Source organism: Triticum dicoccoides, chromosome 1A (assembly GCF_002162155.2).
Source record: "Triticum dicoccoides isolate Atlit2015 ecotype Zavitan chromosome 1A, WEW_v2.0, whole genome shotgun sequence".
Lineage (NCBI taxonomy): Eukaryota > Viridiplantae > Streptophyta > Magnoliopsida > Poales > Poaceae > Triticum > Triticum dicoccoides.
Window position 1 is genome coordinate 6,760,193 of NC_041380.1, and position 17,399 is coordinate 6,777,591.

At 47.8% G+C, this 17,399-nt stretch overlaps 1 long non-coding RNA gene across 1 annotated transcript; it reads left to right on the forward strand.

Moving 5' to 3' along the window:
• Positions 1-2,631: 2,631 nt before the first annotated feature.
• On the forward strand, positions 2,632-3,446 carry LOC119367224. The gene is made up of 3 exons (XR_005176350.1): positions 2,632-2,653; positions 3,231-3,270; positions 3,354-3,446. It is a non-coding gene; the product is annotated as an uncharacterized LOC119367224 (long non-coding RNA).
• The last annotated feature ends 13,953 nt before the right edge of the window (positions 3,447-17,399 follow it).

The following is a 17,399-nucleotide window of genomic DNA, read 5'->3' on the forward strand; positions in this document are numbered from 1 at the left end:
AGTCACTTGTTGGAAGTCTCTAAAAAGACTTATATTTGGGAACGGAAGAAGTATAAGGTAAGTAAACAAAGATGTTGATGAGCTTAATTAATTAGAAAAAATGTTCTTGATTTTTATTTGTAGATGAAATATTTGATTCATTGTTGTGAATTTTCCAGGACAGAGCAGATTCTGGTGGGCCACTATTGTTTATCATATAGATTGTAGATTGCAGTGGTAATGTATGATACTCTCTCCGTCCGGAAATACTTATCGGAGAAATGGATGTATCTAGACATATTTTAACTCTAAATACATCCAATTTTATCCATTTGTGTGACAAGTAATTCCGGACAGATGGAGTATGTTACTGTATATAACAATCTGGTTGCCGTGACCTTGCTATTCCCCGTAGAGCCAGTGAAAAAATAGAATAAAAAGGTTCATTGGAGAAATAATGAATTGGCGATTGAATATCAAATGGCCGTGATTTTATATGTATGTGGGAGCTTGACGTAAGATTATGTGATTATTTATTTAGATGAGCTATTTCCGGAGCTTTTTTTAACAGAGGGAGAGATATCGGAGCTTTATCATCATTATGATTACACATGATACATCACATATAATATATACATCTCCCTAGACCTCAAACTGACAGACACAAACATGATCAGGTCCGTGTAGGTTTCACCTCGCCGTCGCCATGGAAGGCTGCCCTTCAACCTGAAGAGTCACCGAAGTGATGAGGACCGCCCATCGATCGCAAAAGACCAGGTTCAGCGAGCGGCATAGCTTCATAACGAATTCCGGTGAGAATAGACTCACATCCAACCATATAGTATAATTTTGGCTGACGTTAACACCAAAGCTCCTACTGTAAAAAAACAATTAGGGCCAGTTCGGAAGTGACAATTCTCATGAAGTCATCTTGACCCTAAATATTGGCTTTACAAGAAGACATTCTTTTTTCACAATAATGGATGAGCGAGATTTTTAAAAACCAATGTTCCTTTTTGTTATCCATGTAACGTAATCATATGTTTGAATCATTTTCCGTGGCACAAAATCGTGGTTCATAAGAACCGGTATTCTTCCCGTTGCAACGCACGGGCATTTGTGCTAGTCGTGATTAAGTCCAACATCAACAAGGATGTTGGGTACACGCACGCTGCCAGAATGTCAGCCGAGGTCAAGGGTGGCACCACGGCAGCACATACGAGGAAGAGTACCCAATGACTCCGAGCTCACCTTGGTGCACGTGGTATAAATTATATCAAAGTCAACAACAGTTAACTAAGTGATCCGAATCGCATTCGAAAAAATATTTGAGCGATACGGATCAGTGATAGCTAGCTGGTTCTCTATTTTATGCGAGCTGGAGGTGGAGTAAGAGCTAGCTACTAGTGAGTGGTCCTCACGTTGGCTGCCTATAAATAGCATCCTACTCCATCCTATGGGAATGTACCAGTTCATAAGCAGCTAGCTAGCTCATCTCCATCCATTGCATCTTTTCTTCCTCAATCCTCCACTACAACCACCCACCCAACATTCATCAATGGCGTCCTCTCTGAAGATGGCCGCCGCCATCGCTGTTTGCGTCATGCTCGTCCTGAACATGGGCCACCCGGTGGCAGCCACAGAATGCGAAAATTGTCTGGGCCATTGTGTCGCCATTTGCATCACCTATGCTGAAACATCGTGCAGTGGCATCTGCAATGCCGCACCTCCACGTCCTGCATGCCAGACATGCAAGAACGCGGCCTTAATTCAGTGCGGTGGCACATGTTATGGTGGTTGTACCCTCTTCTGCTAGCTAAACCGGCAGGCTGTAAGCTGCGTGTGTGAATGTTCCTTCGTTTTATTGTTCGTTGATATCTTTGGCATTGTTTCTAAGCCAAGTACTAAATAAGCAAACGAATGTCGTTCCGTTCACTACCCGAAACAGAGTTTTTCGTGACGGCCACGTACGATCGTGACGGCCACGATGGCTCCTTCAGGAACGTGAACGCGTTCCTGACGTGGATGGTCCGCCGAGAGGAATGATCGCTACGTTCCTGACGTTCTGCTTGATAGCCTTCAGGAAAGAGATTAACCTTCAGGAACGATGTGGCACGTTCGCGTCGGGGGTCATATCCACGTCGCGAATCTGTTGCGCACCTTCAGCACCTTCAGGAGCGCGTACGTGGCCGTCAGGAAGACACAAGTCGCGGGACGCGGAGATATTCTCTTGCGAGAGGCGCGTGCACGCTCAGAGTTTAGATCCAGGGCCTCCACTTGCCCCCGTGCCTGCAGTCCAGTTCAGATCCACCGCCTCCATCCCCATCAAGCACAATCCACCTCGCCGTTGACTGCCGCCTCCCTCCCCATGGAGCGTCGTCCACCCCGCCGTTGACGGCCACCTCCCTCCCCATGAAGCGCCGTCCACCTCGCCGTTGACGGCCGCCTCCCTCCCCATGGAGCGCCGTCCACCCCACCGCTGGGGGCGCCTCCCTCCCCTTGAAGCGCCGTCCACCTCGCCGTCGACGGCCGCCTCCCTCCCCATGAAGTGTCGTCCACCCCGCCGTTGACGGCCGCCTCCACCCCTCCAGCCCGGCCACCTCTTCGCTGGGAGCCTAGGACATCCAGATCTGCCTACCTCGGCTCTGACTTCCAGATCCGCCTGCGTGCAAAGGTGAAGGTGACTCCCTCCCCGTCCAGGGCCCCCCTGCTCCTCCTCCCTCCCTAATCTGGCTGATGTGTCAAATAATTTTACTTCTGCTGCAGAGCTAGATCTACTCTTTTGTTATTCTTTGCTTGTTGTTACTCTGTACATTGTTGTTTGAGATCGACCTCAGATATTGTTTCATTAATATAGTATGTTAATCTTCGCATATATTTTTTCATGGCTTTGTTCTGCGTTTTAGTTTGTGACAAAGATTGCCATGCATTCTTTGGTGTCAAATGACCTTGTGTACTGAAGCTGGTGCAATAGAATTACCTTGTACAATCATCCATATATTTTATGGTAAAAGTAAAAGATTATTTATTTCATTTTTAATTCTGAACATGCCCCGTTGTGCATCTTTATGTCAGTGTGAAAGGACTTCTATAGGGAGAGAGAAATTGCTATTTAAGATTGCAATTTAGTTTTCAAATCTGTCTACTATTGCCTTTTTGGTACACAATTAGTTTCCAAATTTAGTACTTAAATGCTGCTGATTTTGCTGTTTGAGTAATTGTGCACTTGTGATAAATTCGCTATGTTTCAGGGGTGGTTCATGATCATCCATTCAGACCAAAAGCATGTTGGTAAGTTGCATTCAGTTTATGGTGGGAAAGATGTATTGCCATAGGGAAGCTACAAAATTGAACACTTACAAGTGCATGGGTAGTTTATTTGAGTTATAGGTGATGGTGCTATAAGGAAAGCAGTGCTTGTTGCAAAAGCTAGGGAGAAGGATGTAGGACAATCACACTCTGTTGTATCAAGATTTATTGAGGAAAAATGTTAAGTTGGAAAGGCACTGCAAAAATGATTCTCTTCTGATCAAACATCTACAAGTATTGTTCATCTTTTACTCATATTTGCTTTGATTGTGTTACAGATCCTGTTGATGCTTTCCACATAAACTAAACCATTTGTTGCACTGTAGTTGGTATATGTCAAGATGGGATAGGAAATACCCAAGAGCTTCTTGCTTTTCATGATGAGCCAATGGATGGTAGTGATCTGGTAAGTAGTGCTTATGATCCGCAATTCCTCTATGCAAACTATTCTTACGTTGAATTTCACAAGTAGATCTACGTATAATACATGCAGATTGTAATGTAATCAAAACAGGGTGCGTCACAGTAGTTCATGTGTTGATGATAATCTATGATAGGAACAATCTATTTGTCTCATACAAAGGCAGTATTTTCTAGAGTCTCTTGTGAAAGAAAATCTTACTCTGATATAGGCATAGTTTTTATGGCTTCAGAGGCTGCTGCCTACTCCCTCCGTCCATGAATAAGTGTACATCTAACTTTTGTCATGGAGGGAGTAAGTGCCTGTGTATTTCAATCAGTGGTTGCTGCCTGCTTAAGTGCATGTGCATTATGCGTCTATTCATGTACAACTCAATTGGTGGTGGTTATCATACAAAGTTAACTATTTTTCTCTATACTTGTAGTGCTAGCCTAAAATGCCGGACATGGGGACATGCTCAGACATGCGTATGCCGCCGTATTTCGTGATTACGAATGAAAAAAAGAATGCATAGGGAGCATGTCCTCCCAATGGCAACCACAGCAGACTAGGTAACCTCGACCTCTTTCATCTATTTGAATTGAGTTTTTGTTGAGCTGCTGCTGCTTGCTTCCCCTGTTCGTCATGCCCTTGCTGCTTCTACTCGCTAGTTGCTTCCCCATGTTGTTCATGTGCTGCTGCTGCTTGATTGCTTGTTGCTTCCCCATGTTGTGCACGTGCTGCTGCTTGCTTGTTGGTTGCTTCCCTGTTTTGCTGCTGCCTGCTTGTGTCAAACTGTTGATTGGTGCTTCATGTTATGGAACACCAATCATCAATGGGTGAGACTGAATGAGGACAACCTAGACCTGGTACTGACAATTCGAGACTTTTTCATTTTATTCCTGTTAGTTCATGATTGCAGCCTACACTTGGCACCAAGATAAGACTTTTTCACTTTCTTGCTAGCAAATAATGTGTTTCATTAGGTGGATTTTATATTTTGGTTTGACAACTTGTATATGTAGCATAGATTTGCCTTTCACCTTGTTCACTGAAGTCTGCTACATTTTTTGTTGTAGGGGTGAATGGATCCTCCCAAGGCCAAGAGAATGCTTGTACTCCGTTGACAAATTATTCTCATCCTGAAGATCTTGCTCATGCTACACACCTGGATGAGTGTGGTTCTACTCCAAAGAGGATAATCATTCAGGAATGCCACTAGCATAATTAGTGTTTAATATGTTTAATATTGTGAACCAGGGTGCAGGTAGCCTTTTATTTTTTCACTTGCTTCTCTTGGCAATTCATGTAAATTCGTGGCAAATCATGTAAGTTGAGGTTCTATGAATCATGAGTTGGATATGAATATGTGGATCTTGTGAACATTGAGCTTTCAATATAATTGGTTCATTGTGAATTATGAATTGAATGTGATTATCAAATGCATTGTGTGACCATGGTTTGTGCATGATATGAGAGAGGATTTGACACATTGCTGTGAATTTTCATATATAATTTTGCACTAATTTTTAATAATAGGTTTTGCTTCTCATGGTTGATTCCTGACGGACATGGTAATTTATACCTGACGATGCCAGCCGTCACGAATATCCCCCAGCTCATTCCTGAAGGTACACACCCGTTGACAGGAATAGGTTAGGTTCCTGATGGCCAGTGTTCCTGACGGTATTTCCTGACGGTCTAGCCTTCAGGAAAGCAGAGTTTGCGCAACTCAGGTCACCCGTCAGGAAAAGCCGCCAGGAACGTCATTCGTGACGGCTACCTTTAGGAATAACGGACATTCCTGACAAACTATTACTGACTGGATATTCCTGACGGTAGTGCATTGTTCCTGACGAAAATGACTCATTCCTGACGGGTTTCGGCCGTCAGGAAAAGGTCAGTTTGGGGTAGTGGTTGCTGTGTGGGTACTATGGCAAATGTTTCATTTGAACCATCATCTTTCAATATACATGTGTGCAAGTGGCGTGTGCTTTGTGCTTCTTTGTATATATCATGTGTTCGTCCGACGGCACGTCGTCATACTTAACAATAGGGATACATGCATCTTTATCTCGACAACACTTGAAAATATATAGTTCCGATTCCCTCACGGTAGGTTTTTCACATCTATATGGCGGTGAGTTGCAGCCTTGCAGAACGAGACTGGATGGCGGCGTTGGAGCACGAATCCAGCCACGTCATTAGACATGGAGGTGGCGCGGTGGCGCTCGAGGGGCAACGGACGGGGTGCTTAGGGGATCACTGACTGAGGTGTCTTTTTTTCCACGTGCAGAGTGGGCCTCGCGTTCGGCAACTGGACGTGGGTTTGAGGGCCTAGCTAATTAAAATTACTAGTATATGCCCTTAACGTGAAATAATGCTAGTTGCTTTGGTTAAAAAATTTCTGGGAAAGCACCGAAGCACAGCTCGGGCTAAATCAATACACTTCGCAGGACATTTCTAGAAAGTCTGAATTTTATTCACTAAAAATAAAGCATCACAGGGATAGAAACACAATGAGTACACATACCCGGCCGCCGCATAGCTAGGATGGACACAGCCAACATCAACGACGCACGCGCACACGCACACACACAAAACACCAACAACTAGCAAAGTCAAACAAGACCGAAGCTATGCCATGGTAGACTAAAAAGAAGAAGAAAACTCCAAAGCGGTCAAAACAATGATCAACAAGCTATGACAATGTCTATATCCGCACCAACCATCTCTTGACATCACAAGTATCACGAGAAGGGTTCTTCAACAACAACGCCTTCAGAAAAGAAACGACGAAAAAAACAACCGCCGCCGTTGCCGTATCCAACCACCGAAGGCCAGTTCATGAGTTGTCACCCTGAAGAACAAGTCAGACAATCTGAGCAATGCCTTCAACAAGGTAAGGACGCAAGTAACATCGCCATTGCCAGGTAACCAAATATGGTCAGACCTCAGGTTTTCACCCCGGAGCTCGAGACCAGTACATGAGAAGCACCATCAAATCAAAGGCACCATGTGTTATCGCCACCACGTTCCACGATCCCAGCAGCTATGTGCATAGCATGCTTTTGGCATGAGTGCCAAGTGAAGACCATACTCACACAAGCAGGCAACTCAGTCACGACAAGAACCGGACGCCACCAAAGGCATATAATAGCGAAGGTCGCCGTCGCAATTAATGGTGGAGATTGAGGGAGGAAGATCATTGGCACAACAAAAATCCTAAATCGGGACGATCCGGCAATTCCGGACCGTCCTCATGTTCCACCATTCCCTCCCTTGGCCGCATAACCAGTCGACAAAACATACTCGTCATTGATGCCGGACCATAAGATCCAAGATCCCTCACCCCATTGTGCCAATAACTAGTAGATGAGATCCCGACCACTGACTTCTCAGCACACTGGCCCAAGCAAACGATCCACCGCCGCCGCTGCCCAACCAAGCCCTATGCCTCATGCCGCCGTCCATAGATCACACCTTCGAAGCACCTCCAGAGCAATGACACCTGCTGGATCAAGCACCATCCACTCTGCCTCGAGTCACAATGGCTCTGATCATGCCAGCCTCATTGCAACCGCACCCAGTGAAGGTGGGGAAGTAAACTTGGGCTATGGAATTCAACATATTTGCTTAGTTGAGAAGACATTGACCTTTGACTTGTTGACAAACTGAACTTTTTAAACCGGGATTTGTATATCTGTTTAGATGCTGATGATGGTACCCGGCCGGCCATGTCAAGTCGGCCACAAATTGGTCGCCTGGGGAACAACGGGAGACCTTCCTTTCTCGGAAGCAGCTGTAGGCACAAGTGGTGCTGCAAGTGCCACATACAAATGCAAGGCCAAAGACTTGACTGAACCATCTCAAAGAGAGGAAGACCACACAAGCATCTCTGAAGAATTTCCACAACTTCGCAGTCGGCCAGGCTCTGCTGCTTCTGCCTCTACGACGCCGGACCTCCTCCTTCTGCTCTAGATCCTACTCCTGCTCGGTGTCCACCACGGCTTCTTCTGGTACCCACGGTTGCCAGATTGGATTGACGGTTTGTCATTCTTCGGTTCAAAAACAGGTCGTCTCGATGGAGCTCTAGATCCGTCTTGCACACACCATTCTCTTCTCCATCGATCCTGCGGGATTTTCTTTGGAGCCTTCCGATCGATGGCGGAGGTGGTTGTTGCAATTATGTGTCTTGCAAGTGTGTTCAAATTGGTTGAAATTGTTAATATTCGGAAAAACCTCATTATGGAATTTCAAGTGTATTTGTGCATGGAATTACTTTACATGACTGGCATGTAATCATTGCTTGCTCGAACACGATTAAGTATGATGTGTTTATGGAAGCTGGTTGTTGCAATTATGTGTCTTGCAAGTGTGTTCAAATTGGTTGAAATTGTTAATATTCGGAAAAACCTCATTATGGAATTTCAAGTGTATTTGTGCATGGAATTACTTTACATGACTGGCATGTAATCATTGCTTGCTCGAACACGATTAAGTATTATGTGTTTATGGAAGCTGGTGGATTATCATCATAATACAATGTACTATAATAATTGAAAGGAGCTAGATCATATAATTAAATTAAAAATCTAATGTTGATCTATATAATTAAAAAAATACACTCTATAATGACACGTTTCTCACAAGCGCGCGGGACGAGTTTAGGGAGCAGTCTATCGTGTTTGCGAGTTCATGGACTAAATTGAGCATCGACAAGAAGTTGATCTATCGGTAGTGCATTCAACTCCTGTCAAAAACTTTTGTCAATTTATTACCATTTTTTTCAAAATTATTTTATTTCATTTCAAAATTTACAGTTTTTACTGCTCACCTGAGCTCATCGACCTAGGAAACATCAGGTCGCTCAGTGTACTCAACATTTTCTTGAACTTCTGGGCTTGTAATGATGATCTATCTCCTTCAACACTTGCCAGGTTTTTCATTGGCTTGATTGAACCTCGGCCCTATTTCTTCTTTTGATAATTGTAATGCAAATTTAATCCATCTCCTTTTCAAGACTTTCCAGCTTCAGTAGAACGAGTTGTAGCATCATCACTTTGCTGACAAGACATTTAGCCTTCAAACTTATTGAGCTACTATTATGGGAGGGTGGCAATATCGTCGGCTCCGATGGTGCTGGTTAATTAGTGGGGAGATGTATGCGGCATGGTGATCAAATCATCCTTTCACAAGACCAGTTAGAGATTCAACTTGTTGAGAAACTGTCTCCTGTCTAGTTAGCTTGGAGGCCTGTTCGAAGGATGATGTAAATTTGTTGGATAATAAATAAATAAGCCTCATCCCTGATGGCTGCTCTGCAATTAGTTGTGCAGTTGAACTCAACTGAACTATAGTGCTATGGATCCAGAATCGTTGGGGCCTACTGCAATACAGTCGCCTCACTATGTTATCTCTAGCTACGACTATCTGATCTAGGTTTGGTTTGCTACAGAGAATCAATTATCGGGGTTAGCAGTCTAGCCTTGACTTTACCGTTATGTTCCCTGTAGCCCGATAGCCCAATAGATCCAAGATCGCCGCCACCAAAACAGACCTCCACCACAAGATTTGGGAGATGCCATTGCCGAAGCACTACCACCGCCAAGATTCTGGTCGCCTCGCTTTTCTCCGTCTACATAGCCAAGGAGAAAAGCCACCAGCACGGCAACATCTCTTGCCACAGAGCAAACCTTGTGTGGCCTCACCATCCTGGGTGGTCACCGCCCTGGCATCCAAGAACCAGAAGCCCTGGCACCACCCATAGATTTTGCTATCGGAGGTGACCCATCATGACCCACGGCAGTACCCCGACCTACCACCAATGGGACATGGTAAGGGAAAGCCATCCGAAGACGGAGGCAGCAAACAATAGCAGACAGCAGCCACGACCCTCCTGGTCCTCGGCCTCCTCCCTGGCCCAGATCTGGGTAGGAGCAGGCACCTCTGGCAGCGAGCCCCCAACCATAGGAAGGATGTGGAAAGGATATTCGGAGTGCTTCAATCTCGTTAGGGAATTGTGCGTGGAGCTGCAATGATGTGGGAATTAGAAACTTTGTCGCAACTGATGACATGTTGTGTTATATTGCACAATATGATTGTCGAGGATGAGGGTCATGGTGTTGCACAAACCAGTGATTTTGAAGCGTCTGGAGAAGAACTTCAAATCCCAGAAGAGTAAGATGCAAATCACGTTATGAACTTTCTGCGGATGCATCAAAATCTCCGAGATCATCAGGTACACGCGTAGCTACTCAATGTTCTTGTGGAGCATAACTAATGTTAATTTAGGGCACATAAAATAGATTTTATGGAAGAACTATGTATTTTCGTTATCAATAACCTTAATTTACGTGCGACATTGGCATGCAAGATGGATGTGCATGAATTTGCATGTATTTGAGAGTCTAGATTTGCGGGCATGTGGCTGCCGCGCTCGAGATATGGGCGACGGTTTGGATGTGTCCGCAGACGTGTCCGGTTCAGTTGATTAGAGAGGATACATAGCTATTTATATTAGCCTAGTTATATAATGACTAACATAGATTATAATCGTGATGGAGTCCAAGCTGTACCGGACTGCAATACCACATTATGGTTAACTCCAACACTGTGTGGGCAGGTCGGGTACACGCACGGTGCCATAATGTTTGTCGAGGTCAAGGGTGGCACCATGGCAGCCCATACCCAGCAGAGTACCCAATGACGCCGAGCTCACCTTGGTGCACGTTGTATAAACTATATCAAAGTCAACAATAGTTAACTAAGCGATTCGAATCGCATTCCAAAAAAATATTTGAGCGATACGGATGAGCGATAGCTAGCTGGTTCTCTATTTTATGCGAGCTGGAGGTGGAGTAAGAGCTAGCTAGTAGTGAGTGGTCCTCGCGTTGGCTGCCTATAAATAGCATCCTACTCTATTCTATGGGAATGTACCAGTTCATAAGCAGCTAGCTAGCTCATCTCCATCCATTGCATCTCTTCTTCCTCAATCCTCCACTACAACCACCCACCCAACATTCATCAATGACGTCCTCTCTGAAGATGGCCGCCACCATTGCCGTTTGCGTCATGCTCGTCCTGAACATGGGCCACCCGGCGGCAGCCACAAAATGCGAAAATTGCCTGGGCGATTGTGTTGCCATTTGCATCGCCTACGCTGAAACATCATGCAGTGGCATCTGCAACGCCGCACCTCCACGTCCTGCATGCCAGGCATGCAAGAACGCGGCCTTAATTCAGTGTGGTGGCACATGCTACGACGGTTGTACCCTCTTCTGCTAGCTAAACCGGCCGGCTGTATGCTGCGTGTGTGAATTTTCCATTTTTTTATTGTTTGTTGATACCTCCAGCGTTGTGTCTAAGCTATGTACTAAATAAGCGAACGAATGTCGTTTTGTTGTTGTGTGGGTACTATGGCAATAGTTCCTTGGTTTTTTACTGTTCCCCTTCATTTCAACCATCATCTTACAATAATCAATATACAGGCGTGCAAGTGGCGTGTGCTTTGTGCTTTTTTGTATATATAATGTGTTTGTCCAAGCGTCACGTCGTCATACTTAACAATAGGGATACAACCCTTGAATATATATAGTTCTGATTCCCTCACAATAGGGTTTCACATCTCTATGGCGGTGAGTTGCAGCCTTGCAGGACGAGACTGGACAGGGTCGTTGGAGCACAAATCCAGCCACGTCATTAGACATGGAGGATGGAGCTCGCGCGGCGGCGGTGCTGGAGGGGCAATGGACGGGGTGCTCAGGGGATCACTGACTGAGGTGTGTTTCTTTCCAGGTGCAGAGTGGGCCTCACGTTAGGAAACTGGACATGGGTTCGAGGGCCTAGCTAATGAAAATTAGCATATGCCCTTAATGTGTAATGTTGTTAGTTGCTTTGGGAGTATTCGTGCTAAAAAAAATCTGCGAAAGCATGGAAGCACAACTTGAGCTAAGTAAATACACTTCGCTGGTCTACTCGGGGAAGGTGATCCCACGGTCTGCTCGCGAGCAATGCCCGCCGTTAGCTTGCAAGCCTCCGTCGCAGGGCTCCTTGGTCCAACGGTTGTGTACAGACATACAAGCTAGGTACCGCCGTTTATTTTCCGGTCGATCGCACTAGTACTGAATTCCACGATAGTCACGTACGTTCAGAAGAGCTCGAGCTGCCTTGGTCGATTCACCTTGTTCCAGACTTGCAGTTGACTCATGTAGGTCTCGCAATGAAGATCAATCTCGCCTGAGACACACGTAGGAAAGCTACGCTAGTGGAGATCGATAATCGGCTGGACCTGTGTAGTTAGTTTGGAGGCTGTTGGAAGGATGCTGTGTGTTTCTTGGATGATAAATAGGCCTCATCCCTGATGGCTGCTCTGCGATTGATTGTGCAGCTGCTGAACGCAACTGTAGTGCCCTGTATCAAGAATTGTCCAGCACAGTCGTCGCTTCGCTAAATTACATCCTTGGCTCCGATTATCTAATCGACATTTGGTTTTCTACAGAGAATGAATTGTGGGGGTTAGCAGTTTAGCCTTCACTTTACGGTTATGCTCGTTGTAACTCGGTGGGCCAGTAGATATCTGAAAAACTTGCACCACATTTCCTCGGACAGTCCACGTGTCGCCGCCGGTAGCGACGAGATGGGGTGCTCGAGCTGGAGTCGTTGGAGATCGTGGTGCTCTAGCCTCGCTGGTGTTGGCAAAAACTCACCGATCTCGCTTGGTCACTCTACTCTCTGAACTCACCGGAGGTGAGGAAGAAGATGAACAAGAGGTTTTGAGCCGCGTGAACCTTGCGACTTTTCTGTTTCTCATTACCCTCTACTTATTCGGAGTACAGCAAAGAAAACGGGCCTGTGGCCCCCTAACTACGCGCCACCACAGATCGTGATGCTCGTGCCATCCCACGAGCGATCAAGGAGGGCGCCAGAAACTCTCCACGCGCTAACTGACTCGAGCTAAGCTCGCTAACAGAAAACTGAAACTACTGACGAAACTGAAGAAAGACTGAAACTGACGAAACTGAAAAACAAACACTAGCTACTGCAGACTTGGGTTTATTCAACAATCACCCCCTAAATCCTAGTCTTCCTACTTTATTTCCTTCATTCCAACCTTCTCTCTCAGCTGGATGAACCTGACCCGTCCCAAAGGCTTCGTCAGAATGTCAGCCAACTGATCTTCAGTTCTGATATAATCAACTGTCATCCTCCCATCCTCCACACATTCCCTGATGAAGTGATATCGCACATCAATGTGCTTGCTTCTGTCGTGGAGAACTGGATTCTTGCAGAGAGCTATAGCAGATTTGTTGTCCACCAGAAGCAGTGGCACCTGAAGTTCTTCACCTGTGATCTCTGCAAGCAGACGCACCACCCACACGCCCTCACAGGCGGCCGTTGTAGCTGCAGTAAACTCAGCATCACATGATGAAAGAGCCACCACTTTCTGTTTCTGCGACAGCCAGCTGACAGGGCTATCACCAAGGAAGAAGATTCCCCCGATCGTGCTCTTGCGATCGTCAATGTCGCCGGCCATGTCGCTGTCGCTGTACCCGACGAGCCTGGCTCCATGGGCTCGCCGACAAGGAAAATGACACCCCAGATCACGGGTGCCGGCCACATACCTGACGATGTGCTGAACAGCAGTCAGGTGCTCGACCGTGGGCGCTTCCATTAACCGGCTCACGTAGTCACCGCGAAGGTGATGTCTGGCCGGGAGTGGGTGAGGTAGCGCAGCATCCCCACCATGCTCCTGTACTCCGTAGCGTCCGTTGGAGCCGCCGTGCTTGACTTGCTTAGCTTCAGACGCGCTTCGATGGGTGTCTGACGTGCATTGCACCCCGTCAGCCCCGCCTTCTCTCGATGATCTTGTCGGCGTACGCGCTCTGCACAATGGTCACACCATCCACATCCTGGCGCACTTCAATGCCCAGGTAGTAGGAGAGCAACCCGAGATCGCTCATCCTAAACTTGCCCTTCATCGCCGTCTTGAAACTGTCGATCTCCATGGCGTCGGCCCCGATGATCACCATGTCATCCACGTACACCCCCAGAAGAAGGAGCTCGCGGCCTGACCCGCGTGCGTAGACGGCATGCTCGGAGTTGCAGCGACGAAAGCCCATGTCAACGAGTGTGGTGTCAAGCTTGGCGTTCCAAGCGCAGGGTGCCTGGTGGAGACCGTACAACGCCTTGCGCAGCTTCAGTACCTTGCGCTTGCGGTCGACGACGACGAAGCCCGGCGGCTGCTCGACGTAGACCTGCTCCTTCAGCTCGCCATTTAGGAAAGCCGATTTGACGTCCATATGATGGATCGGCCATCCCTCGTGCGCTGCAAGTGCAAGCAGCGCACGCACGGACACCAAGCGAGCTACTGGAGCAAAAACCTCGTCGAAGTCGATCCCTGGCTTCTGCATAAATCCCTTGGCGACGAGGCGAGCTTTGTACTTTGACGATTTTGCCGGCCGAATCCTTCTTAACGCGGAACACCCACTTTACCCAATGGCCTGGTGTCCAGCGGGAAGATCAGTGAGCTCCCACGTGTTGTTTTCCTCGATCGAGTTCACCTCCTCGATCATCGCCTTGCGCCAGCTTGGATCGAGCTCCGCCTCTCTGAACGTGCTTGGTTCTTCAGCAGAGGCGATCAACAGTCTTGCGTCTGGCTGGACGGCGCCATAGTGGAGCCCGAGAACGTCAGACACGCGGCGAAAGAGATGAGCCACGCGCGTGTCGTCATCGGCGTCCAGCACTGGGCTCCCAGAGGGCGGCGTCACGAACTCCACCCCCACTGGAGTGGCGGCTGCAGCAGGGGTTTGCAGTGCCTCACCCGCCGATTCCGGGCTGCTGACTGACACGGCTGTGTCCGGACTGCTGACAGGTGTGGGCGTGTTCCCTTTAGCACCTGTTCTCGCCGCGGCCGGTTTCTGCGGAGCTGGTGGCGTCTGTGGTTCCACTTCTTCTCTGCCATTCTGAGCTATCTGCACCTTGTATGCGGGATAGGTTACAGTGAACGACTCCCCACTACGGCCGCAGCGCCATGAGAGGTGTCCTCCCAGTTCCATCGCGTTGACTCGTCGAAGATGGCGTCTCTGGTGACATGGACGCGCTTGGTCGCAGGGTTGTAGGCACGGTACGCCTTGCCACCCTCCTCGTACCCGACGAATACCATCGGAGTGGAGCGGTCCTCGAGCTTTGCTCTGGTGCGGCTTCACCGTCTTGACATGAACCACGCACCCAAAAGTGTGCAGGAAGTGCACCGGAGGTCGATCACCGTGCCATGCCTCGTATGGAGTCATGCCTACCACGGAGCGCGTCGGCGATCTGTTCAGGATGAAGACAGCAGTGGTGACTGCCCACTACTAGGGAAAACATTATACACAGAATCTTAGCAGCAGCACGGTCTAAAAACAGGCGCTACTGCTAATTAGCAGCAGCGAGCTTTAGAAAAGAGCGCTACTAATGACTGAGTAGCAGTAGCGCTCTAGGTGAAAAGAGCGCTACTACTATAATTTCCACGGTGTTGCCTCCGGGCTAGATATAGTAGTAGCACCCTTCCCGTGGAAGCGCTACTGCTAAAGAACTTAGTAGCAGCGGTTTTCCTTAAAACTCGCTACTGCTAGTTCTGATGCCTCTCTCTTCGAATGAAGAGGAGGTGGAGGGGTATATATAGCCTCCACACAAAATCCAACCGTTACACAGTTTTCCAATCTCGGTGGGACCGAATCAACAAACTCGGTCGGACCGAAAAGGTAAACCTAGTGACCATTAGAGATTTCGGTGGGACTGACATGCAACTCGGTAGGACCGATTCGGTTAGGGTTTGGGCATAACGTAATCTCGGTGAGACCGATTGCACAAACTCGGTGAGACCGAGTTTGGCAATAAGCTAACCAGAGAGTTGGTCAGGTAAACTCGGTGGGACCGATTTGCTCTTTCGGTGAGACCGAAATGTTACAAAAAGGAAACAGAGAGTTTACATTGCAATCTCGGTGGGACCGATTCGCTCTTTCGGTGAGACCGAAAAGTTACGAAAGGGAAACAGAGAGTTTGCAATCCCATCTCGGTGAGACCGAGATCCTTATCGGTAGGACCGAATTTCTAGGGTTTGGCAGTGGCAAATGACAAGAGAAACTCGGTGGCGCCGGATTGACAGAATCGGTATGACCGAGTTTGGCTTAGAGTTTAGGTCATTTGTGGCTATGGAAAAGTGGTTGAGGATTTTGGAGCATATCACCAAGCACATAAAGCAAGAGGCTCATTAAGCAACACCTCATCCCTCCTTGGTAGTATTGGTTTTTCCTAAAGACTCAATGTGATCTTGGATCACTAAACTATAAAATGAAGAGTCTTGAACTTTTGAGCTTGAGCCAATTCTTTGTCCTTAGCATTTTGAGGGTTCCACTTTCACATCCATGCCATGCCAATCATTGAGCTTTCCTGAAATAATCATCTTGGAATAGCATTAGCTCAATGAGCTATATGTTGTTATGAATTATCAAAACCACCTAGGGATAGTTGCACTTTCAAACAATCATACCATAGGCTAGCTTCTAGGGTTTAGCCTCCTTGATCTCGTGGTAGATCTACTCTTGTACTACCCATATCATCAATATTAATCAAGCAGGAGTAGAGTATTACCTCCATCGAGAGGGCCCGAACCTGGGTAAAACAAAGTGTCCCTTGTCTCCTGTTACCATCCGGCGTTGACGCACAGTTCGGGACCCCCTACCCGAGATCCGCCAACCGTCATGTGTCGTGGGGCGCCTGCGCGATCCGTAGATCGATCTTGTTTGTCTTGCCTTGTCCTCCAGTACGTCTCGCAGGTCTGGCGCATTTTCCCGTGCCTTAGTTGAACGGCGCCGGGGCATGGCTTGGGTGGAGGGCCGAGAGGCATCTCTGTCGCGGCCGCGAGGTGGCCGGTCGGCCATGTCATGCGCTGGTGATGTAGGTGCTTCCTCCTCTGATCGGGGTAGCGGCCTGCACTTTGGGTAACTCTTGGAGGGGCGTTCGAGTTCATACTCTTCGGCCACAAGGACTTCAGTCCATCTGTCAGCTAGCAAGTCTTGATCAGCTCTAAGTTGTTGCTGCTTTTTCTTGAGGCTATTTGTCGTGGCTAGAAGCCTGCGTTTGAAACGCTCTTGTTCGGCGGGGTCTGATGGTACGACGAATTCGTCGTCGTCGCGGCTTGCCTCGTCTTCGGAGGGAGGCGTATAGTTATCATCGTCAACCTCTCGGTCTGTCGCTCTCTCCTGAGGGCTGGCTTCTCCATCTTCCTGTGCCGAATCTTGCTGGGGGTGTTCTTCGGCGCTATCCGGGGTAGTATTATCTCCCATGCCGGAATCACCGTTTTTGCTTTGGCGGGATTTAGAGCGGCGCCGCTGACGTCGGCGCTTTGGCTGTTTCTTGGAGGTGTCATCTCCTGCTGTTCCATCGCCATCTCCATCTTTTGGAGTGTCCACCATGTATATGTCATATGACGAGGTGGCCTTCCAGTGCCCTACATGTGCTGGTTCCTGTTCGTCTCCTGCATCGTCGTCCATACCGTCGATGTCTTCGGAGCCGAAGTCAAGCATGTCGGTTAAGTCGTCGACAGTGGCTACAAAGTGGGTGGTGGGTGGGCTTTGAATTTCATCGTCCGTATCCCATCCTTGCTGACCGTAGCTCGGCCAGGGCTCTCCTGACAAAGAGAGAGACTTTAGTGACTGCAGGATATCGC